At 46.8% G+C, this 26154-nt stretch overlaps 1 protein-coding gene across 2 annotated transcripts in view; it reads left to right on the plus strand.

Moving 5' to 3' along the window:
• Nucleotides 1-1069: 1069 nt before the first annotated feature.
• The window catches only part of KANK4 (KN motif and ankyrin repeat domains 4), a 74263-nt gene continuing 49178 nt past the window's right edge, over nucleotides 1070-26154 (plus strand). For both annotated transcript variants that reach the window (XM_006055926.4, XM_006055928.4), the window contains exon 1: nucleotides 1070-1350. The gene's annotated coding sequence lies outside the window, so the exon portion shown is untranslated. The remainder of the gene's footprint in view (nucleotides 1351-26154) is intronic.

Consider the following 26154-nt stretch of genomic DNA (forward strand, 5'->3'; position numbering starts at 1 on the left):
CAAAAACTGGCAAGAGCTGGTTAGCAGCAGCTCCTTCACTTGGGAAGGAGCTTGGAGCTGCCCTCAAGTTCACTGCCCCCTATCATTCCCAGTACCGAGGCCAAGACTGCACCATTTACTGTCACTCCAGGGCCATGGATTTGTTTATATGGGCACCCTAGAGGAAGCAAAACATCATTATAACCGTGTTTCCATCAAAATGTGAAAAAGAAAGTCCCAGAAGTGTCTCTTGCCCCAAATTATCTCCCCCCACCTTTACAACTTCAATCTCAAAAATGAAACACCTTTGGTTAGGTTTTACCTGGCACCAATGGAGCCTTCGAAAGGTGCGCACAGTGGGTCAGCGCACTTCTGTGGGACTTCTGGGGTCTGAAGTCCCACAGACTCATACATTCTACACCTACCATACTTGTTTGTCCCCACCCGCAAAATGGGGCAGTAACAGCTCCTTTCTCCTGTTTGTTGTGCACAGTATTGTACTCAGTGAGCAGGTCATTCAAGGTTAGTGACTGAAATGCAAATATTTCGAACTGATAAAAGGTGTTGTGGGTAGTGCAAGTGTGAAGTGAGAAAGTAGGGCCAAAGCAATGGCTGGAAAGCAGAAAAGCAAAAGGAAAAGGAAATGACTTAGGAGAGAGAAAAGTTGGGTTACACTCACTCCCACCTTGCTTCCCCTTCTGCAGTGAGAAAACCCCAGAGGGCTGTATATCCCCTCCGTTACCCAGGTTGGATTCTAGTCCTGGTTTGGTCAAATGATTGCCCTGTGTGACGGTGTCTTCCCAAACCTAAGAGGATAGAAATGCCCCAACAGTTAGTAACTGTTGTAGTGAAGATGAACTAAGATAAATACATATAAAGGCACTTTGGAAATCTGCAAAGCGTTATACACAGGTTAGGAGTTTTTGGGTCTTTTTTCAAAAAGTTTTTCTTCCAAACTCCATCCAAAAGCTTTTTGACTTTCCCAAGGCTAAGACCCTCCCCTCGATTTCGCAATGCCGCCCCTTCCTATACACCAAAGCCCGCGCCGCGTCAGGAGACTTTTTTTTTCCCCCTGGCGAAGGCGGGGACTCGGGTGGTGCTAGCAGCCGGAGAAGCCGGGCGCAGCTTGGGCTGCCCGCGCCTGGCCAGTCCCGCAGCGGCCGCGGTGGGTGTGCCCCGCGGGGTGTGCGCCCCTGGCTCAGGCCGAGCCCGCCGGCGAGAGGGCGTCCGAAGTGGTGAGCGCCCCAGACGACGAGGGTGCGTCAGCCTAGGGGAGCGCGCCCGGGACGGGGACTGTGCACCCGGAGGCTGCGTGCGCCCCGAAGCCCCAGGCACAGTCGGCGCCCCCCGCGGGACTCCGTGCGGCTCAAGGTAAGGCGCTCGGCCACCCTGGCCCTGCCGGTACTGGCCCGGCGCGACCCGGGTGTTGGCCCTGGAGCTCGGCCGCCCCTCTCTGTCTCTGTCACCCGCCTCGTCCCCTCTACGCGCCGCAGCCCCCGCTCCCCTAAAGCAGAGGCTGCGGCAGCCTGGGCCAAGCAGGCGCCCCCGCCCGAGGTCCGACACCGCACGGGGAAGGGGCTGTCCAAGGGCAGGCGCCACTCGCCTTCCGCCCCACCCGCTCCTTGCGCCCCTGTGTCGGGGACCGGGGAGATCGATGGGGATGGGGGAGGCCGCGTTGCCCTTGCGGCTCGGATGGTGCAGCCCCCGCCCAGCGCCTTCGAGCCCGGCCCTGCGGTCCGGGATGCAGCGTGCCGGACTGGGGCGCCCTGCCGCCGGCTCCTTCTTGTACCTGGAATCGAGCTCTTAGCCTCCCTTCTTCCGCAAAAGCTGGCCCCCGGCTGGCTCCTGCCCTGGTACCCCTCGGCCCCTGGCTGAACTTTCCAGCGCTCCTGTAGGATCACGACCTTGGGTGGAGGCAAGGGGGCCTCTTGGGGGGCCGGATGTGCTGGCCGCCGCCCCGCTGAGGTCGCTTTAACCGAGCCTGCACGCGGCTTGGTGAGATTCCTTCCCTCTCACCTCTCCCTTAAGGTCAAACTTTTGACCCCAAGTACTTTGAACCTGCCGAGTGGCCAGTTGCTTAGCATGGGACTTGGGAAGTCAAGCCCCATAGCCCCTACACCAGGTCTGAATTTGCATTTGCCCTGAGCATCTACCAGGACTGCAGATCCAGGGAACCAGAGATTTTGGTTGTCAGGCGCCCTAGGCTTGGAGGGTCAGGAGGAGGAGAGGCAGAGGGAGAAGGAGACCCGTCCTCCTTTCGGAGGATGACCCGTTGAAGCAGGACAAGGTCCTGTTGACCAAGTAGGTTCGGAGAGGATCGGATGCAGCCAGTGACCGATTGAGGCTTGGAGAGAAAGCATCTTAAAAAGGGTTCCCAGGGATCCTCCTTGGTAAACCAAATGTGGGTTCTTTTAGAGTCTTTCAAGACAGGACACAGGAGAACACAGAGCTACGTTTGCAACAGAGGCAAAGTTCATTCTGATATTGCCTTTTCAGGTCCAACCTTCCTGCCCCTCTCCAAACCTCGTCTTCACTGGACCAAAATGTGAGTTATGGGATATGTTAAAGGCAGTGAGAATGGGGAATGGCTCATGGTCCACACCAGTCTATAATTCGTCAACATATACTTGCTCTGTGCCAGGCACCAGCAAGGGAGTAAGATACAGAAATGTCTGGTGTCATGGAGCTTGCAGTCCAGAGCCAAGAATAAAATCACTCAAATAAATATAGGATTACAAACTGTGCTGAATTGGTTGAAAGGAAAGGATAAGGTGCTATAAGAATCTGTGATACATACTGTAGTCACTCACTCGGAAGGCTGATACAAAGTATGTATACATGTAGCTGATTCACTTGGTTGTAGTCCAGAAAGTAACATAACACTGTAAAGCAACTATATTCCCATGAAAAAGAAGAAGTAACTACTTGAAGAGGATGCAAAGAGTCTTCTTGGCAGAAGGAGCAGCATGTGAGAGAGCCCTGAGGCAACTAGCAGAGTCCTTTAGGTGGGTTGAAAGACTGTTTACCAAGTGATGACCTGGGGCCCAAATGGGCATGTGCTTTACTTCTGAACCCCATCACCTGGGCCAGTCACTACCTTCCTTTCTCAGCTATAATCACCAGCAGTTGGAGTCACCCAGTCTGGGAGAGAAGAAGAGACTGACATGCCAGTGCAGAAAAGGCATAGAGGAAGTGGGGTTCTCTCTTGCTGCCACTGAAGCTCTGGCCTGGCTGCCTCCTGCTTTCTGCGGCAAGACACGTGCTTCAGGCAGCTGCGCCCATGCAATGCCTTCTTATCTGATCAGGATCTTCAATGATTCACTAACTCATGCATTCACCAAAACTGCATTGAGTCTCTGTTGTGCCAGGCGCTGTGCTGATTGACATTTATAAGGAAGGGTCATGGAGGGTGAGTCCTGCATGCACTGACAACCAGCACCTTTGCAGACAGCCCATGCCCACTCAGGTTGCCAAGAGGTAGCAGTTCTTTCCTCTACTTGCTCCCTGTTACCCACTGTGCTCACAAAGGACTAAGGCTTCTGCCAAAATTCATGAAGATTCCTTCTGATCATGGTAGTTCATCCTAGACTGTTAAAACTAGAATGAACTCATTGGCTACAATGTAAAGTTCTCTAGGTTGGTTTATATGGCATTTACTGATCTGGACCCTCCTTGCTTTTCCAGCCTCATTTCTGGCTTCTATCTCTCTTTCCACCCACCCCTTCCCTCAGTGAGCATCTTCTTTGTCCTACTCACAATTATACTTCAGTTTCTGAAACAGTTGCTGCCCTTTTGCTAAAATACTCTTCCTACTTATTCACCCAGTGAATGCACACTCAACTTTCAATATCAACATTTAACCTAGGATTCCCCCAGGACCCTGAAGGCCTTTTCTGGATCAGAGTCAAATGCTCCCTCTTCTTTGTTTCTTAAGCTTCTGTCACATCGAGCAGTAAAATGCTCTGAGCTTCGTAAAGACAGGGCTTTCCTGTCATATTTGTGTTTCAAGTGCTGAGCACAGAGAAGGGCACATAGAAGTGCCAAGTAACTGCTTATTGGACGAAAACCATCTAGCCTAGTATTTCTTAACTTTTTTATGGAAGGTGGGTGTTGAGTATTACATACATCTTTGAGATTCTGATGCAAATTATGGATCTGCTCTTTCAAATGTCTTGCATATAACCGAAAATGTCTTGCATACAATATCATGTGATTCACAGCCCTCCTCCCCCCTCATTGACCCCACTTTCTAGAACTTTGAACTTTGATTTTATAGGAAATGGCCAGTAACTGCCTGAGTACCTACAGCTGGTCAGAAGTATGGATACACACCCCCATCCCAGTCTCCACACACACCCCGTCATCCCCCCATCCCTCCACCTCCTGACTCTCAGGCCAGTGCCCCTTCCAGCTGTCTCTGCTTCTTGTAGTCAAGTAGCCTCTTTTTGTCCCTGGCCCCTTGTGAAGGCCGCTGCTCATAGCTGGAAGATGGATATCTTGGTTTTGCTTCAGTTCAGTGGCAGCCTAAGGTGTGACAGGGAGACAAATCTTGTTATGGGCAGAGTTGACAATTAGGAAGACAGATGGGCCATCTCCCCGGCCTGTTTACTGCCCTTTGCCTACAATGTTATTACATCTATTTTAGCTGGAGGAGGGTCACGTGTGCACCACACTTGTCTTCTGGGCTCTGGATTGAGCCATGTAAGCCAGGCTTGGAAACACTATGGACAGGACTCTTGAGATCAGGGGCCCAGCTTTCCATCTTTTCGAAGGCTTCTTCCCCGTACAGCTGGCTGGGAGAAGGCATGGAGGGAGTGGGGTTCTCTCTCACTGCAACTGGAGCTCTGGCCTGCCTGTCTCCTGCTTTCTGCAGCAAGACATGTGCTTCAGGCAGCTGCGCCCATGCAATGCCTTCTTATCTGCAGATCAGGATCTTCAATGATTCGCTACTTTGTGCATTCTTCAAAACTGCATGGAGTCTCTGTGTTGTGCCAGGTCCTGTGTTGACTGCAGTTTATAAGGAACGGTTGTGGAGGGTGAGCCAGTGACAGATGGTGCTGCTCTGTAGGGGAAGGGGAAAGAGGTAACCCTTCCTCAGGGAATGTGGTAAGGAGGACAGTAAGGATAGTTAAGAATGTGTTCACTTTTAAAACTCTGGTCTCATGCAAGTTAGGTCATCTCTGGGGATACTAAGTTTTCTTAACTGTAAGATGGGTTTGATAACAATCTTTTCTTGCTAATCTCTGGGCAGCTGTGTGGATACAGTTATCACATTTCGAATGGCAGATACACTCACTTCTGTATGTGAGACAGGAGCAGTACAATCTAATAATAGGGTCCATGTGTGTCAAGCCACGGCACATTTCATGCATGCAGTGATCCTAGAGACAGTTGCAGTCATAATCTCAGATGTATAAATGATGAAAATGAGAGATGGTAAATGACTTGCCCAGGTGTATGGAACTAATAAATGATAAAATTGGGACTGACAGAGTTCTCTGTCTCTGGAGGTCACTTGGTGCTATTCTGTGTAGTAGAGTATGTGGGAAGCTCCAGGATTGGAGTCTTGATCTACTGCTCACCAGCTGTGTGATTTTCAACTGGACCGATAACCTCTCTGTGCTTCAGAATGCTAATCATCCAGACCCAGAGTTTAGACTGTTTAGACTAGATTTAGATAACTAATAATAAGCCTTTCTGTGAAGTTTCCAGTCTACATGGATAATATTTCAAAGTACAATGAAAGGAAAGAAGTACCTTCCCAATGAAAATAGGATTGTCACAGTTTCCTAAGATTTCAAGTAGATGCTTAATGTGATATACCTGTGGTTATAGATTGGTGGTGTCTGAAGAGGCTGGCTGAAGGTTCCTTCTCCAAGGGAAAGAAGTCTGTTTTCAAAAGGAATGCCTCACTACCTTGCTGGGCCTCTGGGGCCTGGGGTTGCCCCTCACTTAGCTTTCTGGGGACACAAGCACTGTGGGAAAAGACACAAATCCTGATTCTCTTTCTGGGGATTATGTGTATATATACATATATATATATGGATGTATATATATGTATCTGTCTTCTTTTATGTGACTGTGGCTTTCCCTCCATTGTGTGGAAGGATCTCAGGTGTCTCTTTTGGTATGTTTATGTATTTCTAGCTTGTTGCTTTGACGTCAAGTGACAAGGGGGAGAGAATTATGACATTGGGGAGAATTTGCTCTACGCAAAGATAAAAGAGCAGCCTTTGGTGCCGGTTCTCCTTCACAGCTTGGTTTCTGCTTAGAAGCCAGAGATGCCGACTCTCAGTGAAATCGATTTGGATTTTCATAGCAGGGGACCGGACAGCAGGGTTGAGTGTTTCCAGGTGCTGTGTTCATTGGTTGGTCCTTAACACCCCACTGTCATCCGCCTTGGAAAATATAGCCATCCTACAACTGGGGAAAGGTTTAAAAGACAAGGCACTTCAAGCTGGGTGGTGGCTGAGTAGAGCCTACTGGGATCAGGGCTGTACTTCTTAGGGCAGTACAGATGTGTAGCAGAAGGACATTTTAGCAGTAATGGCTGTCTTTTTTAAGAGATTGTTTTCATTTATCATTTGTGAAATTTTAACTAGATAAATAATAAAGGCCATCACCTCTCTCTTCCTCAGAAAAGGATTACTAGCCCTGTGGGCCCAAGCAAGTGACTCCTTCAGCTTCCTCATCTGTATTTGCTGTTGATGGTACTGACTCAGGGCTATTCTGATACAGAAAAGAGACTCCCTTAAGCTGGTTCTAATGAAAAGAGTGAGGAACCATGAATGCAGTATGATATCTAAGCAGAGGCCTGGAAGGAGGCCAGGCATCCTCAAGATGTTGCGGGGTTGGGGTAGGGGTGGGGAGCGGGGGTGGGGGTGGGGGGGCGGGGGGGCAAGGTTCTGAGTTTGAGGTTATTCCCCCGGTGCTGTTGGTCACTGGTCTTCACTCTGAGTGCCATCGAGTGCCATCGGCTCAACTCAGCACCTGCACTGCATCCGTCTCCCCCACCCTCACCTCTCTGTACTGTCACAGGGTCCTCTCCTTTGTCTCTGAGTTCAAGTTTCAGGGAGAATCCTATTGTCTGAGCTTGATTCTCTGGAAGCTGAGGCTTTCTCTCCAGGCAAGTCTCTGGTCAGCTTTGGCCAATCAGCTGGGAGGGGGGGCCAGAGGAGGGTCGTATGTGCATAACTTGACCTTCAGAGGCAGGAAGGGCTGTGTGGGTAAAGATCCCTTGAGAAGGAGATGAAAGCGAGCAGGAACTCAGGGATATACTTGGTACAGATACCTAGTGAGTTATGAAGGCTCTAATAGAGATTCTTAACTTGGGGTTAACAGCCTCAAGGGGCCCATCTGCGGAATTCAAAGGAGTCTGTGAACTTGGATGGGGAAAAAATATAGCATCTTTATTTAGCATTTTCTTCGATGATGAATGTAGGCAACAGAGCAGAGTATTTACAGTACCTGTGACATTGTCACCAGGAGAAATCACAGATATTTTCATATCACATTTCAGCGGCTGCAGATATCTAGAACTATGATTTATGCTCATCGCAGCTTTGAGATTAGAGCAGTTATTACACCTGCCGCTAGAGCTTGTTATTTAATGCATTAATAAAGAACATATACTACTGTATTGCACACTCATTTTGTAAAAATTAATAGTTATATTTCATTGTAATTGGTTTCTTTGTGGTCAAGCTATGTATTTTATTTTATATATTTTAGAACATTCTGAGAAAGGGTCCAGTAGGCTTACTCAGTATGCTAATGAATTCCGTGGCACAAAAAAGGGTTAAGACCACCCCGTCATGGAAAGTCAGTAAGCTTTAGTTCCCAATTTCCCACCCTCCCTTGCCTTAATCTTTCATATACCCATCTATCTCTGTCTAATTAGTACAAGACATTCTTGAGCAGCAGTAAATTTCATTTAATAGTTTGGCAAATTTGCAAAAGCACATAATTTGTGGTTTGGGTAGAAGGTTTTAATATATATCCAAAGATAAGTTTACAAATTGCAGGCACACATGGGCAAGTAGTTCAGTAATTCTTATTAGCAGACCCACCAACCTGAGCTTTGATCACCAATCCCATGCAAACCTGTCCATCGAAGCAGTCACAGAATGGACAGTTATGTTCTTGAGAAGTTAATGAGCTTGTGTAGATTAAGTGATGAATCATCACTCAACCAAATGCAAGCTAGGATCCTAGGAAGAAAGAGAAGCAGTGGGAAAGATAGCTTTGAAGTGGGTTCTGCAATGGCGGGAATAGAAGAAGGCTGAATGGAGGAGGGAGGGAGTCCGTGCGAATGTGGGAGGACTAACCAGATGTTGATTTTGAGGAGGAAGCCTGGAGGGAAGAGGGTCACCAGGAACAATATTAGAATAGTGGTTGTTTTTTTTGCTATCTTTTATTGATTGCTTACCATGTGCCAGACACGATGCCAAGCCTTTTAAACAGAGCAGTGATTTAATCTTTACCAACTACTCAGTAAGGGATAATTGTTGTCATTCCCATTGTATTGATGAGTAAAGTGAGGCTCCAAGAAGTTGATTACTTGCTCTAGGTCACAAGGGTATTAACTGGTGGAGCCTGGAGCTTAGCACTTATCTGCCTGATTCCAGAATACTGTGCCCTTAAAAATGGCTCTAGGCAACCACAGGAGAGTCTGTTTGGGAAAACGATGGCTGCCAATTTGTTTTGGTAAGAAAGTGCTTACTATCCATTCCTGTCTTCCCCACCCTTCCCTCTGGCCTCTTGCCTGTTCTCACACCTCCTTGCTTCCACTTTCCACCCTGAATCCACTCACATGCACACATGCTCCAGGAGTGAGGACAGAATAAACACTAAGAGGAAAGCTGTGGGGTCAGGCAGAACTGTGTTCTAACTCCGGCTCCGTCACCTGGCTGACTGTGCTGACTCTTGGTTTTCCTGTCTGTGAAATGGGGGTAATAGTGCACCCTTCCTAAATTTGCATGTCTTCTCTCTGGTGCTTCTTTTTGGCTAAGTGCCTCCTCTCTCTGCTTACAGCGGGACATTGTCCCCATCTTCTTCACACATGGGCAGTTCTAGAAGGGCTTCCTTGAAACCCCCAAACCTGGCCTGTGGGCAGCAAGCATCGCTTCTCTTACTGGAGAATTCTTGAGTGTTACTTGTGAGATACTTGAGTGGTGCTTGGGTAGACGCTCCCTTCCTCATCCCCGTGCTTGGTGCAGCATCTCGTGCAGAGTCCTTTCCAGTAGAGCCTTGATGAAAGCTAGTGAACAGTGTCCTTCAGTCCCCTTTTCAGCATCCCATTTCCCACCCTTAACACTTGTTCTGGGTCCCATCACCTAGAGCTGGTCTCTAGGAAACCTCAGTGGTTACCTGGACCACCCCCCTCTGCTTGCAGAGAGGATACTGAGGACTGGTGTGGGTAGGCTGCAGGTCTGGGAGTGCAGACCTGAGCTGGAATGAGAACACAGACCTCTTACACCAGCGCACTGCCTGGTCCTGACACTAATGCTGGAAGTGTCTCTTCCACGCTGGTGTGCGGGCATGCGTGCTAAGTCGCTGAAGTCATGTCTGACTCTTTGTGACCCTATGGACTGTAGCCTGCCAGAGTCCTCTGTCCGTGGGATTCTCCAGGCAAGAATACTGGAGTTGGTTGCTATTCCCTTCTTCAGGGGATCTTCCCGACCCAGGGATCAAACCCACATCTCAAGTCTCCTGCATTGGCAGACAGATTCTTTACCACTATTGCCACCTGGGAAGCCCTTCCGCACTGGTAAGCAGGCTAATATTTTGGGGGTGAGGGGACATTTGTGGAGTACCTGGAATCACTTGCTTCTGCAGTTGCTTACTTGCCCCACACGAGTCCCTGCCTCAGGCCTGGCCTTCTGACCTCATCTTCTCTCCCATTCTACCCCCTTGCCTTGCCTGGGCTTTGCCAGCTGCTGAATGGAGCCCCGTGTTAGCCAGGCCTGTAGGTGGCCGCCTTCGGGTGATGCCTTATGGTGCCAAAAGGCTCTTGCTCTAAGAACTCTGCCCACTGGCAGAGCTGAGGCCCGAAATTCCTGGCATTAGAGTCATTTCATTCCTTTAAATTACTTTGTCTTCTCCAGAGAGCTATTGTTAAAATGCAAATATGTTACCCTGAAGGGTAACCAGTTACCCAACTACTGTGGCCCCTTGGAGGAGCAGAATGTCCCAGGTCTTCCGTTAAGTCACACTCTCCTTGGCCTCCAGTTTCTCATCTGTAAAATAGAGACAATAAGAGACTGCTTATGGGGTTACCCCAAGAATGAAATGAGATAGTACACGTAAAGCGTGTACACATAATACAGTCAATAAAATTAGGGGGAGGGGGTTGTTTTGTTTTGTTTTTTTTAAGCAGTTAGGATTATCTAGTTCTCTAGCTAAAGTTTCGGCACTTATTTGTTTAGTTTTTAAAGAATTTTGTTTTAATGTAGTCTCCTTTCATTTTAAGATATTTTCCCCCTTTCTAATTATAAGATGGTTTTGATCTTCATTTTCTTACTTTTAAAACAGGGTAAAAGATCCTACCTTATTGGTTTATTGAGGATTTACTGAGATAAAGTGCTGACTATGGGTGCCAGGCCTGCCCAAGGCTCTCACTTAAACTGGAGGTGCGGTTGAAAGCCCCTGAGGGCTTGGGGGAGCATCTGGGTGGGTCACTAAGGAGGCAATGGAGGAGAAAGGGGAAACGAGGGGCACTCTACTTCCTCTGCCCCAGCTGCCTGGATGTGGAGTCTCGGTGGGAGGGGCCCTGGGAGAGGGTGGACCCTGTGACCTTTCCCCTCCCCGGATAGGAAGATCCTTTGCCTTCTAGGCAATTTCTCTGAGGTTATGCATTCCCAGGAGGAGCGGCATCCTTGGCCTCCCTCCCCAGCTTGACTTTGGTGGAGTGGTGGTGAGGAGACAAGAGTTTTTCCTTACCCCTCTGGTCTCACTGAGTGGTATAAACTGCTCCTCTGAGAGGCAGTTGGGCTTCTGAGAACATCAAGCCAGGGGAGATTCTCTGCAGTGTCTCTGGAGAGCAGGATAGTTCTCTTCGGGCTGGGGCAGGGAGAGGATCCGGGAGCAGAAGCAGCTTTGGCCCAGCTTCTTGGCCTTGAATGAGGAGGGGTGAATGGGTGGGGGGCACAGGAGTTTCCCAGCAACTCCCAGAGCAGGGCGCCACACTTCCAGGGTTCTGGGAACAAAGATGGCCCTTTCCCCCTTGGGCAGTGAGGATTGTCCGCCCTTCCCCGTGCACTGGCCTTCTCCAGGGTGCTTTCCTGCCAGCTTCTGGGGAAGGCTCATCCCCACTCTCAATCCATCAAACTGGAGTTATCCTTCCAAAGCAGAGCCTGGCTGATGCACAAAATCGCTTTCCCTCGAGCTGGAGGCCAGGATTGAGAAGTGGAGGTGAATGCTGGTTCTTGGGACCCCGGAGCCAAGCAGCAACCTGCCACCTTGCCACCTGCCTGCCCCACTGTGGGAGTGGCAAAGAAGGGGCTGCAATGGGAGTCTTCCACTTCGAGGCAGAGCACAAAAGAGCCATCATCAATTCTAGCCCAGAAATGGGGCTTGCAGTTGTGAAGTTCCATTACAGCTCCCATGTGTTGGTGGTCTATGGGCTGTTACTATCCTTTTTATTCTGTTTCCCTTTTTCCTCCTTCCCTCCATCATTCCTTCCCTCCCTTCCTTCCAGCCATCCAATAAATACTGATCACTTGCTCTGGGCTAGGTGAAGTGATGTGAAGTGAAAGGTGCTTAGTCATGTCTGACTCTTTGCGATCTCATGGGCTATACAGTCCATGCAATTCTCCAGGCCAGAATACTGGAGTGGATAGCCTTTCCCTTCTCCAGGGGAATCTTCCCAACCCAGGGATTGAACCCGGGTCTCCCTCATTGCAGGCAGATTCTTCACCAGTTGAGCCACCAGGGAAGCCCAAGAATACTGGAGTGGGTAGCCTATCCCTTCTTCAGCAGATCTTCCCAACCCAGGAATTGAACCAGGGTCTTCTGCATTGCAGGTGGATTCTTTACCAACTGAGTTATCAGGGAAGCCCTAAGTTCCTGGGCTAGGTATTGGTCTGGATAAGAAGTTTCCAGTTCAATAGAGACAAAGAATTAGTTAGCTAATGGCAGGACAGTTTGATGAGTGCCCTGATGGATGTTCTTACAGGATGCTCTTGGTACATAGAACTTGGGGGAGGGGAACCCTTCCTGACTGGTGGGTGGAGAAGGGAAGATGCTGGTAGGTAAAGCATCTTGAGGGCTGAGTAGGAGTCACCAAATAGAGAAGGAAGGGGTAAGATTTTGTGTAGAGGGAGCAGAAGGAAGTCTAGAAGACGCACAGCTAGAGGATGTACAGAAAGCTCAAGACAATCACTGATTCACTGAGTTTTGGTTCTCTCCCCTGTAAAATGAGAATAGTACCAAAGTCATAGCTGGCACACACCAAAAAAGTCCTTCCTTTCTTCCAGTTTATTTTTTTACCAGAAATATTTAGCCATGCAGGAAAAATGGCAACGCGAGGCAAAACATACTAAGTGTTGGAGTCAATGGAAATACGATGGCAGGATGTAGCATTTTGGAGGATGGGCATTATTAATTGAGATTGATATTTAAGATTGGGAACAGTTGGCACAATCTAGGCAGATCCTTGAAGGATGGGAAGGATGCTGGTAGAGAAGGCAGAGAAGGGTGTGTTAATGGGTCGGTATAAGGTGAGCCAAAACACGGAGGTGTTCAGGCACAAGGTGAGGTGTGGGTGCACTTTTCAGGGCCAGACCAGTTGAGGGTGAGGCTGGAAAAGTGGGCTGAGACCACTTTGATCTCTAACTGGTGGGTACATAGATGATATCTGGTTTGCATATGAGTTTTGTTGGATCTGCGCAATATTATTCTTTTTTTTTTTTTAAAGATCAGATTTTACATAAATCCACATTCCTGACTTTTTTTGAAAAAAACAATCAGATCTGGCACATGACAATACCTGGCTGGAGGCTGAGTGGTGGACATTCAGGATGACAGCCTTCAGTCACAGGTTGCATCTCCCGCTGGCCAATTAGCTTGAAAACTCCATCATTCCCATCTTCAAACAGTATGTTCAGAAAGCTCCTAATCCTAATAAAATGCATTACAAGGAAAGAGAAAGAAACTAAGCCATTGTAGTTCCTTACTGGATTAGGGAATGAATTTTACTACTCCTTGGGTAAATTTTAATTGAGGAGTAGCAGTTAGGTGGGGAAAATGCAGTGCTTGATGCATGATAGCCTGAGAAGGAAACTCTAGGAAGTGAAGGGTGGAAGTGGACACCTGGAAAGATGGAGATGGTGGGGCCCTGGTGTGAGTCATTATACCCGGTCCTCTCAGTCACGGTGAATTCTGTCTTTGCTGGGCTGCTAAGTCACTTCAGTCGTGTCCGACTCTGTGCGACCCCATAGATGGCAGCCCACCAGGCTCCCCCGTCCCTGGGATTCTCCAGGCAAGAACACTGGAGTGGGTTGCCATTTCCTTCTCCAATGCATGAAAGTGAAAAGTCAAAGTGAAGTCGCTCAGTCATGTCCGACTCTTCGCGACCCCATGGACTGTAGCCTATCAGGCTCCTCCGTCCATGGGATTTTCCAGGCAAGAGTACTGGAGTGGGGTGCCATTGCCTTCTCCATGTCCTTGTATATATCTAGGTAAATGCTGACATAGATATTTGGATAGAAATTTTTAATAAAAAGGTTTTTACATACTGTCCTGCTATGTGTTTCTCTTAAACCTCTATCTTGAGCATGTTATAGGTTATTACATCCCCTCCAGGCCCATGTAAGGAGAGGCTGCAATGGAAAAGACCACTGGATAGAAAGCGCTAGCTTTGAGTCCCCTGCTGTGTTCCTCTGAACCTCACTACTCTCCTCTATAAAATGGGGATACTCATTCCTTCCTTCCAAGAATCGGATGAGGGTTAAATAGAACGCTAATGTACTCAGCACAGTTTATTGGATATTGGGTCACCAGAGCCCATTACACCATCGAGAAAATGTCTTTCATTCTTTGGATTCCTCATTCTCCACCCTTCACCCCCTTGGGAGAGAAGTGGTGGGGAGTTGGGAGAGATGAAGGTGAATCTGGGGCGAATTACAGCTTTTCTCAATGGAGTTTAAAATCATCTTTTCAGTGCTGGGTAACATTAAAACCTCAAACAGTTCATTAGCAGACGCATTCCAGTTTTGTTTAGGAAGTTTTCTTTGGACTCATGTTTATTTATTCAGCTGCAGGAAAATTCCTGAAGCCAGGTATGTTGGTAGGAGGGTATGTCTGATAGGAAGGCTGTGACCTGCACCTGCCCTTCGTAGGGGCGTCCTCTTGCCTGTGGGGAAAGTCTGCCCCTCTTAGTACAAGGAGGATTCATACCTTGTCTTTGCAAATGGCACAGCCTCCTGCTACACAGTTCTCTCCTCCACTTCTCTCCTTCCCCTTCCATTAGATTACCATATTCTCTTTCCTTTGTGTAACACATTATTTACAAAGACTTCTTACTCCTGATATCTCATGAACCCTCTAGCAAGTTTAAGTGAAGTGAAGTCGCTCAGTCGTGTCCGACTATTAGCGACCCCATGGACTACAGCCCACCAGGCCCTCCGTCCATGGATTTTCCAGGCAAGAGTACTGGAGTGGGGTGCCATTGCCTTCTCCATTAACAGCGGCTAGGCATATTATATTTACTTGGAGCTGGTATACTTTGTGACAGCCTTAGTGCCCTCGGACACGGCGTGCTTGGCCAGCTCCCCAGGTAGCAGCAAGTGCACGGCGGTCTGGAACTCCCTGGATGTGATAGTCAAGCACTTGTTGTAAGTTTAGGTCCGTATAATGTAACAAATGAAGCAGCGGAGGCCCAGAGGGGCTGTGATACGACTCAAGCTCACACAGCAGAAACTGGACAGATCGGGATTTCTTGGCTCGCAGTCCACGCTAGTCGTGCTGTATCATGTTGCCTGCTTGTCTAATTGTTGGCAGGAAGCTCCTGAAAGGCGGGGGCTGCGGGAGGGGCTCTCATTCTGGCCAGTGGAGAAGATTCTTTGGAACACATGCAGTCCTGGGGCTTAGTGTACTGGGAGGGACTGGGTAGAGCTGATGAAGGGGACATGTTTGGAGGTCACCCCAAGGTCAGTGGAGGCTGGAAGCTGGCGGGTTGAGAATAGCCTGGTGCAGAGCCTGGATGCCAAAAGGGAGGCTGGCCTTTGTGGTCACTTGCGGATTTATGGGCTTTTCCAACCTGATGCAGTCTCATTTTGGGTATTTAGCCCTTTTTTTTTTTTTGGCCTCAGTCAGTAGTGAACCATAAAAATCCTCTTCCACATCCCACAGCAGATCCCTTTCCCAATTTAGCTCACATCTCTCGGGCCCTCTATTCCCATATCCAACAGATCAAAACTAATCAGTTCTGTTTCCCATTCTCTCAGAGAATAGCGGAGAGAGATCTTCAGATAACCTCATTTGCTTCTATGAGAGTACTGGCTGGTTCCATTTATATAGCTGTGTTTAGTATCAGAGTAGCCTTATAGACCAGCTCTTCCCAATAGAAATATAATGCAAGTCACATTTAAAATGTGCTAGTAGCATATTAAGTAAAATAAAAAGGAAACAGGTGACATTAATTTTAATAATATATTTTTATTTAACCTAGTACATACAAAATATCATTATTTTAATATGTAATCAATAGCAAAAATTAAATGACATATTTTACATTTGTTTTCTCATCTTAAGTGCACATTTTACCCTCACTTACTTTAATATGAAATCAATAGCAAAAAATTAATGAGATATTTACATTTGTTTTCTTATCTTAAGTGTGTATTTTACACACACATCACATTTTAATTCAGACTAAGTGTTAAGTGTTAGTCGTTCAGTCATGTCCAACTCTTTGTGACCCCACAAACTGTAGCCCTCCAGGCTTCTCTGTCTATGGGATTCTCCAAACAAGAATACTGGAGTGGATTGCCATTCCCTTCTCCAGAGGATCTTCCCAATCCAGGGATTGAACCCAGGTCTCCTTCATTGCAGGCAGATTCTTTACTGTTTGAGCTACAGGAAAGGTTTTAATTCAAACCAGCCACATTTCAAATGCTCAGTAGCCACATGTAGTTTGTGGCTATGGTTTTGGCAAGAGTAGTTATGAGGCTTCATTCACTATTAAACCAAGAAGGCTTATTTTGTGATGGTAATGGGGTGCTCCTGGGCACTGCCCTGTCTCTCCTGCATTCCACTGAAGTAGTGAAGAGTAGCCCCACCTGCTGCTTCTACCCACTTGTCAACTCCAGGCATCTTCCCCCTGCTTTGCTGACATGGGTTTTCTCAAGACTTACACCTTTGGGTTTTTAGGATGCAAGGCACACTGTTCTTCTTCCTCCCCTGCTCCTCACTGGACTTTTCCCACATTCCTCTCCTGCTCGCTCTTGCTCTTCACTCCTACCACCTTTATAACCATCACACCAATCATACCAATACGGATGACTCTAGAATCTACACTCTTGTCTTCAAGCTTCTCCCCTGCTCCAGGCCCACCTTTTCTACTGTCTGCTGGGTCATCCTTGGAGGATAAACCCTTCTCTTTGGGTGAACACACTAGGCAGACACATTCGTTCCTGAGGAAAATGGTCCAGCCTCCAAATGGACTATTTGGAGGTTAACAAATGGACCATTAACAAATGGTTAAGTCACTTCAGTCATGTAGACTCTTCGCAACCCCATGGACTGTCCATGGGATTCTCCAGGCAAGAATAGTGGAGTGGGGTAGCCATTCCCTTCTCCAGGGGATCTTCCTGACCCAGGGATTGAACCAGTGTCTTCTGCATTGACAGGTAGGTTCTTTACCGCTCATGCCACCTGGAAAGCCCAAGCATTTGCTGTACTTCACCCCAATTCATCTGTACAGCCCTGTAAGGAGGAAGTTGTGGGTGTTTGCTTTTGTTTTTCTAATTTCAGTTTGTGGACACAGGGAATGGCGGAGTTTAGGGAATTTGCTGAACGCATGCTGGTAAGTGGCAGAGCTGGGAATCGAACTCAAGCCTGCTTTATTCTAAAGCCCACATTCCTGATCTTCATGCTCTCCTGCCTCTGGCAGTTCCAGCACTGGGCTATGCTGTGTATGTACTGTGTATATACATACTCATCCTTAGAAGAACACATCCTTCTGTGCCTATGTGGTTTGCGTGTTGTTGTTCTACCTGCTGTTATCCAGGCTCATCGCTGGTTTATTTCTGAGTCTGTGCCTTAACCTTTAGTGTTAGCACTTGAAAACCTTCACTGAGACCAAGTCCCCTGCTGTGAAGTGTCAGTGCCTAGAAGTAGGAATGTGAACACATTTTCCAAGAGGTTATCTGTTTCCCTTTCTGAGGTCTTAGGCTCCTCATCTGTAAAATGAGAGTTGCTTCCGTTAATTGCAAGAGCCTGTCCCACTCTTATGCTCCACGAATCTGTTTCATGGTTCTGCTTCCTGGGGGCCTACTGTGTGCTCAGCACACGATGGATGCTGTGGGCCGTGCAGAGAGAGCACAGAGACATTGCCCCAGCTGTCAAGGAGTTGACAAAACTATTCTGGAAGACAAGCCAACATTCAGGAAACTGCCAGCAGTATGAGACATTATGTAATTATGCCTGCAATCTCAGATTATATACATTTGTGATGGTTCAATAAAGGAGAAGAAAAGCGGCTGTTCTCTTAAAAGAAAAAAGAATACATACATAAAAGGAGCAGTTAGTGGAAAGCATGAAGTCTGGCCAGCCTGCTGGTTGGATTTGCTCCTCTCTCTTCCCTCTTGAAATCATTCTATAAATATTTACTGTCTACTAATGGGCCAGGCTCTGGGGACACACCCCTCCCTCACTGTAGCTGGAGTTATATCTGAAACCCAGCCTTCATCTGGTTTCTTCCCTGCAGAAGAACCTTTGCAAGTTTCCAACTCTCTAACAGAATAAAACGAGCTGACCTCCAGCTCCTGCCTTCTTCCTTCCGGGCCCCTCACACCTGCATGTTAGGCCTGGGGCACTGGTCATTCCTCAAGCCCAGTGTACCCGTTTTCATTTCTGGGATAGAGGGCTGCTTTCCCAGCCTACCTGGCGAGCTTCTATTCATCCTTCAAAACCCAGCTGAGATACTGCACTGTGATGCTTTCATGGTCCTCCATCATGCCTTTGCCCACTGCTGTGACACCATGTGTCTTTGTTTAGGTCTTCACCTCTTGTTTTGAACCATGAATTCCTTGAAGGATCTTTATTCCCTGGCTTCTTCATCTGTGAATCCACAGAACCTATCCCTGGGCCTGAAGAATAGTTTCTGATCAGTGGCTAATTGAACATCATTCATAGAGGCTGCTGTTTGAACAGGAAGCTTCCCTTTCCTTCCCTCAAGCTGCTGGGCTGTTTAACTCCATGCCTCATGGCCTGCGAAGCAGACTGGATGGTTGAGAAAGCATCACTACTTCCTGCCTCTACACAGTAGTGGAGACACCCCAGCACAAGAGCCTCACTATAGCCCTGGAGGGGGACTTTCAAAGGCAGCAGCTGCTGACACTGCACCCAGCAGAGGGCCGCGGTGAAGGAGGCATTTATGTTGGGCTTGGCAGGCAGGGGGCTTTGTGCTCCAGAGCACAAGTGGGTAAGTATGTCGGGCAGGCTCCAGGCTGCACACGCCTGCCCAGGGCCTGGGCCTCTAACGCCTCCTGCCCTGGGAAGAAAAGGAGGCATTGTGTGCGCTGGCTGCCCTCCAAGGGAAATATTCCTGTTGTTCTTCTATTTTGAACTGCTCCCCTTTTAAAGGGGAAAAGTCCAGAAGTGAAAATCTGTCTCCACTCTAACACATCCTGTCTACCAATTCCAAATCAGTTGCTGCCTTTGAAATATTAATTCATCCATCAATTGACTCATGTCACTGTGACATCTTCAAGGAGCACGGGTATGGGTCATCACTGTCCTGGGCATGAGGGACACAGCCCTCATCCCTTTGAGGCTCTATTCCTGTTTGAAGTGAAGTGCTAGTTGCTCAGTCGTGTCTAACTCCTTGTGACCCCATGGACTGTAGCCCTCAGGCTCCTCTGTCTGTGGGATTTCCCAGGCAAAAATACTGGAGTGGGTTGCCATTTCCTTCTCCCGGGGATCTTCCCGACCCAGGGATTGAACCTGGGTCTCCTGTAATGCAGGCAGATTCTTTACCATCTGAGCTACCAGGGAAGCAAGTTCCTTATTGCTGGGTGTCCACATTCTTGTGAAGCCTGGCCCCACTCCTTCTCTGGGGCCTGATGTCCCTCCGCAGCTCAGCACTCCCACATCAAGGACTCTGTCTGCCCTGCCTGTCCGCCCCCTCTACCACCTAGTCCTGCATAGTATCACCCCCGAGAGGTACGTGTTTTCAGCTCACCACCATTCCCCCCACCTAGGCTTGCAGGCAGGTGTGGGCAGAACCATGCCTCAGTCTGGGCATAGAAACTTAGCAGGAAGGCCTGATTCAGCCTTAGCTCTGCCTTTCACTGTCTTTGTGACTTAAATCAAGTTCCTCAAGCTCTCTGAACTTCAGCTTCCTAATCTGCAGAACAGGACAAATGATACCTGACCTCGCACACACAGCCGTCGGGGAGGAGGAAGTGGTATGGTGCTGCCTGGAACAGGGCCTGTCCTGCCACATGGCAGCTCTTAATGAATAATAACCATACAGGGAACAACTATTGAGCACTTACTAGTCCCTTCCTTCCCTCAGACACCACAGCAACCACGGCTTATGTTGGAGTGTTTTCTGCATGCCAATGCTGTGTTAAGTCCAGGCATGTTGCCATCAGAACATCAGCCTGTAAAGTGTGTGCTACTATCTATACCCTTTCATAGCTGAGGAAACTGGCTCCGAGGTAGAGTGACATGGCCAAGGTCACATAGCTTGCAAGCACGAAGTGAGGAATTATGCTGAGGTCTGTTGGATACCTTCCCATCACTTCCCAACCAGACAGACACCCATCACAGGCTGGCTTCTTGGTGCTGGGATCTGCAGCATCAGCATCTTTTGAGAGCTTGTTGGAAATACAGACTCTCAGGCCCTACCCCACCCGCACTGACTCAGCATCTGCATTTTATCAAGATCTATCGGTGTTGGATGTGCATAATATCAGTTTGAGAAGCACTGAACTGAGTCCCAAAGTGTTTTTTTTAAAAGTAAGTTAGAGCAGGACTTCTCAAACTATAGAGTGCCTAAAAATTACCTGGAGGGCCTGTAAAACATTGATTCCTGTCCCAGAGATCCTGATTTTTGTATTCATTGTTTGTTCTAGTCTTTAAAAAAAAAATTTTTTTATTGGAATATAGTTGCTTTGCAATGTTGTGCCAGTTTCTACTGTACAGCAAAGCACATCAGCCACATGTATACACAAATTGCTTCCCTTTTGGATTTCCTTCCCATTTAGGTCATAGAACATTGAGTAGAGTTCCCTGTGCTATGCAGTAGATTCTCATTAGTTATCTATTTTATACATAATATTCATAGTGCATATACACCAGTCCCAATATGCCAGTTCATCTCCCCCCCCCCACCTTCTCCCTTGGAATCCATATGTTTATTCTCTATGTCTGTGTCTCTTTTTCTTTGGAAATAAATCTATACCATTTTTCTATATTCCACATATATGTGTTAATATATGATACTTGTTCTTCTCTTTCTGACTTCACTCTGTATGAGAGACACTAGGTCCATCCATGTCTCTACAAATGACTCAATTTCATTCCTTTTTATGGTGGAGTAATATTCCATTGCATATATGTACCACATCTTTATCTGTTCCTCTCTGGAAGAACATTTCAATTGCTTCTATGTCCTGACTATTGTAAATAGTGCTGTGGTGAAGATTAGGGTGCAAAGTGCATGAGTCTTTTTGACTTATGGGTTTCTCTGGGTATTTGTTCCATTCTTATCTATTGCCTTCACTTCATGGGTTCCTCAGAATAGGTGTAGTGGATGTGAGTAGGATCCAGGCAAACTTCTGGCTCACGCCTTGGCCCAAGGCTGCTCCTGGTTTATATATGTGGAGCCATTAAGGGGAATCTGGGCTGGACTTGGGTCCTGCACTAAGTCTTTGGCAGCAGCATCCTACTGCTTTGGGTGGAAATGTTCCACTCTCAGGAAGGGCATCTCTTTCCTAAGTTACATGAGGAAGGAGCTGTGGAGCCCCGGAGCGGCCACATGTGAACAAAAAAGAAAGGAAATTAATTTGTAACCTAAAACTCTGAAAATACATGCTTGCAATGGAAATTTTGACAGGGCAATAGATCTGCAAAGAGCATTTTCTCTAAAATTGACATCTGTGTAACTTGACTGCTGCTATCTGATTAAATAGCAATTAAATGTTTCAAGACTCCTTGGAACTTTCAAAGATTATTTGAAAAGTAATTGTATTGTATTGATTAAATAATTTTAAGTTAAGCAGAATGTCACCGCATTTCTTAGTCTAGTCCTTTGCAAATAAATGAATCTTATTTATAGACCTATTGCACGCCCCCCAAATGTTGTTTATATGTTAATAATCATCCTATATTTAATGAGCATGAGTAGTGATGGAATTAAACGGTAAATTTGTTCCTTTGCTAAATCCTGTCTTGTTCCTTCTCTTTCTATTCTGACTCCACCGACAACTCACTTCACAGACAACTGCAGAACTAAAACCTGAAAAGCAGAGAACACTGTGGTTTAAAGCTTGGTCTCTAGAGTGAGACATGTCTCAATTTGAATTCCAACCTGCAGCTTACTAGCTTTATGTCCTGAGCCTATCATCTGTGAAAAGGATATAATAGTACCTACCAAATATGGTCATTGTGAAATTGAACATTATCACTGTACAACATTGGACAGTGTCTGGCTAACCATAATTTTATTATTATAACAATAGGAGTAGTGACTATTATGATGATGATGCCTCAGTTTTTGAATCTGTAAAATGGATGTGACAGGGAATTAAAAATGTAAATGTATAAGTATTCAACTTTCTTTGCCCATAGAGCTTTCAAGTAATTCCCTTCTAAGAAAACTTCTGGCATAGTTTGCTTGGCTCTTGCCCCTCCATTATTATGCCACCTGGGGTCATCCAGTGATGAGAAATCTCTGGACAAATGGAGCCAGTATTAGGACTGTGACAAGGAGAGAGAGAGAGAGATGGCAGAGGATGGGTGAGTGGATGCCAGAGGTGAGGGAGGGGAGGGAGGGAAGAGCCAGGTGGGGAGTTTGCTAAGGGATGCTGGGGAACAGAGCACACGGCTGCTGGAGCAGTTGCTTCGCTGGAAATAGATACTGAGAAGAGCAGAGACAGGAAAGAAAAACTTTAAGACTTTGGCTTTGTGCTAAGAATGCACTTCCCCTTTCGTGTTTTCTCTAGAGACTGCAGTGAAGCTTTGGACTGCCTCCAATTCATTTTTTTCTACTTAACTGCTGTTTCTTTGAACACATCCTGAGCTGAGGCCGGGCCATGAGGTGGCCATCTTTACTTCATTTACAGGGGAGTTGAGCTAGTACCATTCCAGGGCTGAATGAGGATGGGTCGAGGACCCAGTGCACAAGATGTGCCTAATTGCCAGTGGCAACTATTTCCATTGCTGTGCATCACACTTTGCCTGTGGCTAGAGGCTGCAAGCAAAGGTCACCAGTAGGAGTAAGAGCAGTTCATCTGCTCAATTTACCCACATCGGTGCATTATCCTCTGTTTAAACTGGGGATACCAGCCACATTGTTTGTTTTCACAGAAACCATCAATGTGGTGTCCTACAATGCTACCCTGCAGACCAGGGCCATCAGCACGAGGTTTATAAAGGAAAGCAGGCGGCTAGGGGGCAGAATCTGACCTTGGCCTTGCTGTATGGTATGGGCAACTCCTTGAGCTGCAGTTTCCCCGTTAGTACATGCAGATAAGGTCCAAGGTCCTGTGTTGTGTTTCTCGGCTTCAGGTGCAGACAACAGCAGATCATCAGAAGGACTAATTGCACAGTCCACCACCTGCATTGCTCTGAGCTAGTGCCCTAAAGGAGACCCAAGAGTATAAACGAGGGGCCTCAATTAAAAAAAAAAAAAAAAAAACTCCTAAAATCTGACTGGAAGAAAAAATGTGAACATCTTTGTGTTTTTTTTTTTTTAATTGGAGTTACCTAATGAAAGTCCAACCAGTCCATCCTAAAGGAAATCAGTCCTGAATATTCATTGGAAGGACTGATGCTGAAGCTGAAACTCCAATACTTTGGCCACCTGATGCAAAGAACTGACTCATTTGAAAAGACCCTGATGCTGGGAAAGATTGAAGGTGGGAGGAGAAGGGGATGACAGAGGATGAGAAGGCTGGATGGCATCACTGACTCAATGGACATGAGTTTGAGTAAACTCCGGGAGTTGATGAGGGACAGGGAGACCTGGCATGCTGCAGTCCATGGGGTTGCAAAGAGTTGGACATGAATGAGAGACTGAACTGACCTAAACTGAATGGAAGTCTGGGCTTCCCTGGTGGCTCAGATGGTAAAGAATTCAGCCACAATGCAGGAGACTCACACTCAATCCCTGGGCTGGGAGGATCCCCTAGAGAAAGGAATGGCAACCCACTCCAGTATTCTTGCCTAGAGAATTCCATGGATAGAGGAACCTGGTGGACTACAGTCCATGGGGTCTCAAAGAGTTGGACACAACTGAGCGACTAACACTTTCACTTTCAATGAATATCTACCTGTTATATGTTCCCAATGTGTAACCATTTTGTGACATTTCTGAGCTGCTATGGGGTGATACAAACATGGGATGTCAGTTCTGGAAACACCTTTCCTTAATGACTTTAAAACAAAACACATCAAAACAAAACCTAAACCAGAATAGCGTATAACCTTCCTTTGTATTGCCATGTGGCACACTGGCAATGAACCAATCAACAAGGAAAGTTTAGGTTGATAGAAGTTTCTCGAGCCCTTCTTCTCTCACTGCCTCTCTCTGCTTCATCTTTAATGACACCCAGCCTGTCTTCAGCCACATGCTGCTGAGGTTGATGCTCATCGCCCTTGTCTGACCCACATCACAGGTGCCCACTCCTTTACCGACTGTGTGAGCTAGAGGGCCAGGCGGGACCTTGTGAAATAATAATAAAAAGCCTTCCAACTTGCCTGAAAAGTTTGGAAACATCACTGGCTTCACCCAGGTATCTGGAGATGACTTATCAGGTTCAGTTTTGTTTAACAGACTTCCTTGTGCCAAGAAAAATCTTCCTCCCAACCCAGAAGGCAGATGCCGCAGCCCACACAAGCCCTCAAGTGTCTGCACCTGCAGCCGTGTTCTGAAGCCAGCCTGATGCCTATGAAGTCTTCCGCTGGACCCTGATCAAGACCGTGATGCTGGGAGTGGGGGCTGCCCAAAGAGGGTAGGTTCAGGGGCAGCCCACTGCAGAGAGTGTACATGTGCTTACTCTTATGATACTTTCACTGAAGTGACCCAGGAGGGAGGAGAAGAGGCTGAATTCCTTGATTTACTCCCAGTTGTGGTTCCAAGCTCTTTGGACTGTGGCCCAGTTTGGCCAAGCAAAAGACCTTGTGGCCCACTGAGCCCACTGATTCTCACTTTTGGGTGAGAAAGAATTTGGTAATAAAGGACAAAGGGGAAGAGAAAAATAATCGACATGGTCATGCAGTAAATCCTCAGGACAAAACGATCAGCAGGAACTCTGAAGGGTAATTCTCCAAGTAATGTAAATTAATGGAATAGAACAATTAAAAACCCAGCCAACACTGATGCCTCATTGTAGCAGTCAAGGATCACAGTTGCAAACAACAGAACTGATTCTAGCAAGTTTATGTCAAAGAGGAATTGATTAGAGGATGTCAGGTCACTCCACCACCCTCCCCAGGACTGCTTGTCTTCAGCCCTGGATTTTCCAGGGCACTTCCAAGCTAAGGCCTGGCCTGGGAGCCTCTGCATTTTGAGCACAGGTCCCACAATGGGGTCCTAACTGTAAAAGAGGCTGGCACTGTAAATTCTGTGTTCTACCCTGAAGACGTAGAACTCCTAAGGGAGGAAGTAACCCAGACATAGGAAGGGTGTTCACATGGTGCTGGGTAGCCCAAAAAAACACGGCAAATATCTTTTGCAGTAATAACAAAGCACCCTTCCTGAAAACTGCAGGATTTCCAGCTCTTTGCCTGCATGCATACACCCTAGTTCTGCAGTGTTGTTTACTGATGGATGGATGTTATACTTTTGTAGAACAGAGAATTAATATTCTCAGTAAACTCTTCTAATAAACTAATTTTCATGTATGAATGCCAAGGTTTATTAGTTCTCAATAATTTATTATGTTCCTAATTCCTTGTAAAAATGAAATCCCATGTATGAAATTTCCTTTGAGGGTAATGAAAATGTTCTAAAATTTGATTGTGGACTTTTCAATAATGAGTTCTGGGAAATTTGTATATTCACATTCCTAAAAATGACACCTTTATCTTAAGCCTCAAAATGGTTCAAAATGACCTCAAAATGGTTCAAAATCCTAAACTTAAGAGCTAAAGCTATATAGCTCTTAGAAGAAAACATTGAGGAAAATTTCTATGGCAGTGAATTTGGCAATAATTTCCTGGACATGATACCAAAGCACAGGCAACAAAAAACAATATAGATAAATTGAACTTCATAACCTTTGTGCATCAAAGAACACTGTCAAGAAAGCAAAAAGACATCCTACAGAATGGAAGAAAATATTTGCAAATTACATATCTGATTATGGGTTAATGATATTAGTGATACTAACCTATTATCAGATATGTGATAAAGAACTCTGACAACAAAAACAAACAACCCAATTAAAAAACGGACAAAGGACTTGAATAGACATTTCTCCATCGAAGATATACCAATGGTCAATAAGCACATGAAAAGATGCTCAATAATCATTAGTCATTCAGTTCAGTTCAGTTCAGTCGCTCAGTCGTGTCCGACTCTGTGACCCCATGAATAGCAGCGCTCCAGGCCTCCCTGGCCATCACCAACTCCCAGAGTTCACCCAAACTCATGTCCATTGAGTCAGTGATGCCAAGCAGCCATCTCATCCTCTGTCATCCCCTTCTCCTCCTGCCCCCAATCCCTCCCAGAATCAGAGTCTTTTCCAATGAGTCAACTCTACACATGAGGTGGGCAAAGTA

The sequence above is a fragment of the Bubalus bubalis genome, chromosome 6 (genome assembly GCF_019923935.1).
Source record: "Bubalus bubalis isolate 160015118507 breed Murrah chromosome 6, NDDB_SH_1, whole genome shotgun sequence".
NCBI lineage: Eukaryota > Metazoa > Chordata > Mammalia > Artiodactyla > Bovidae > Bubalus > Bubalus bubalis.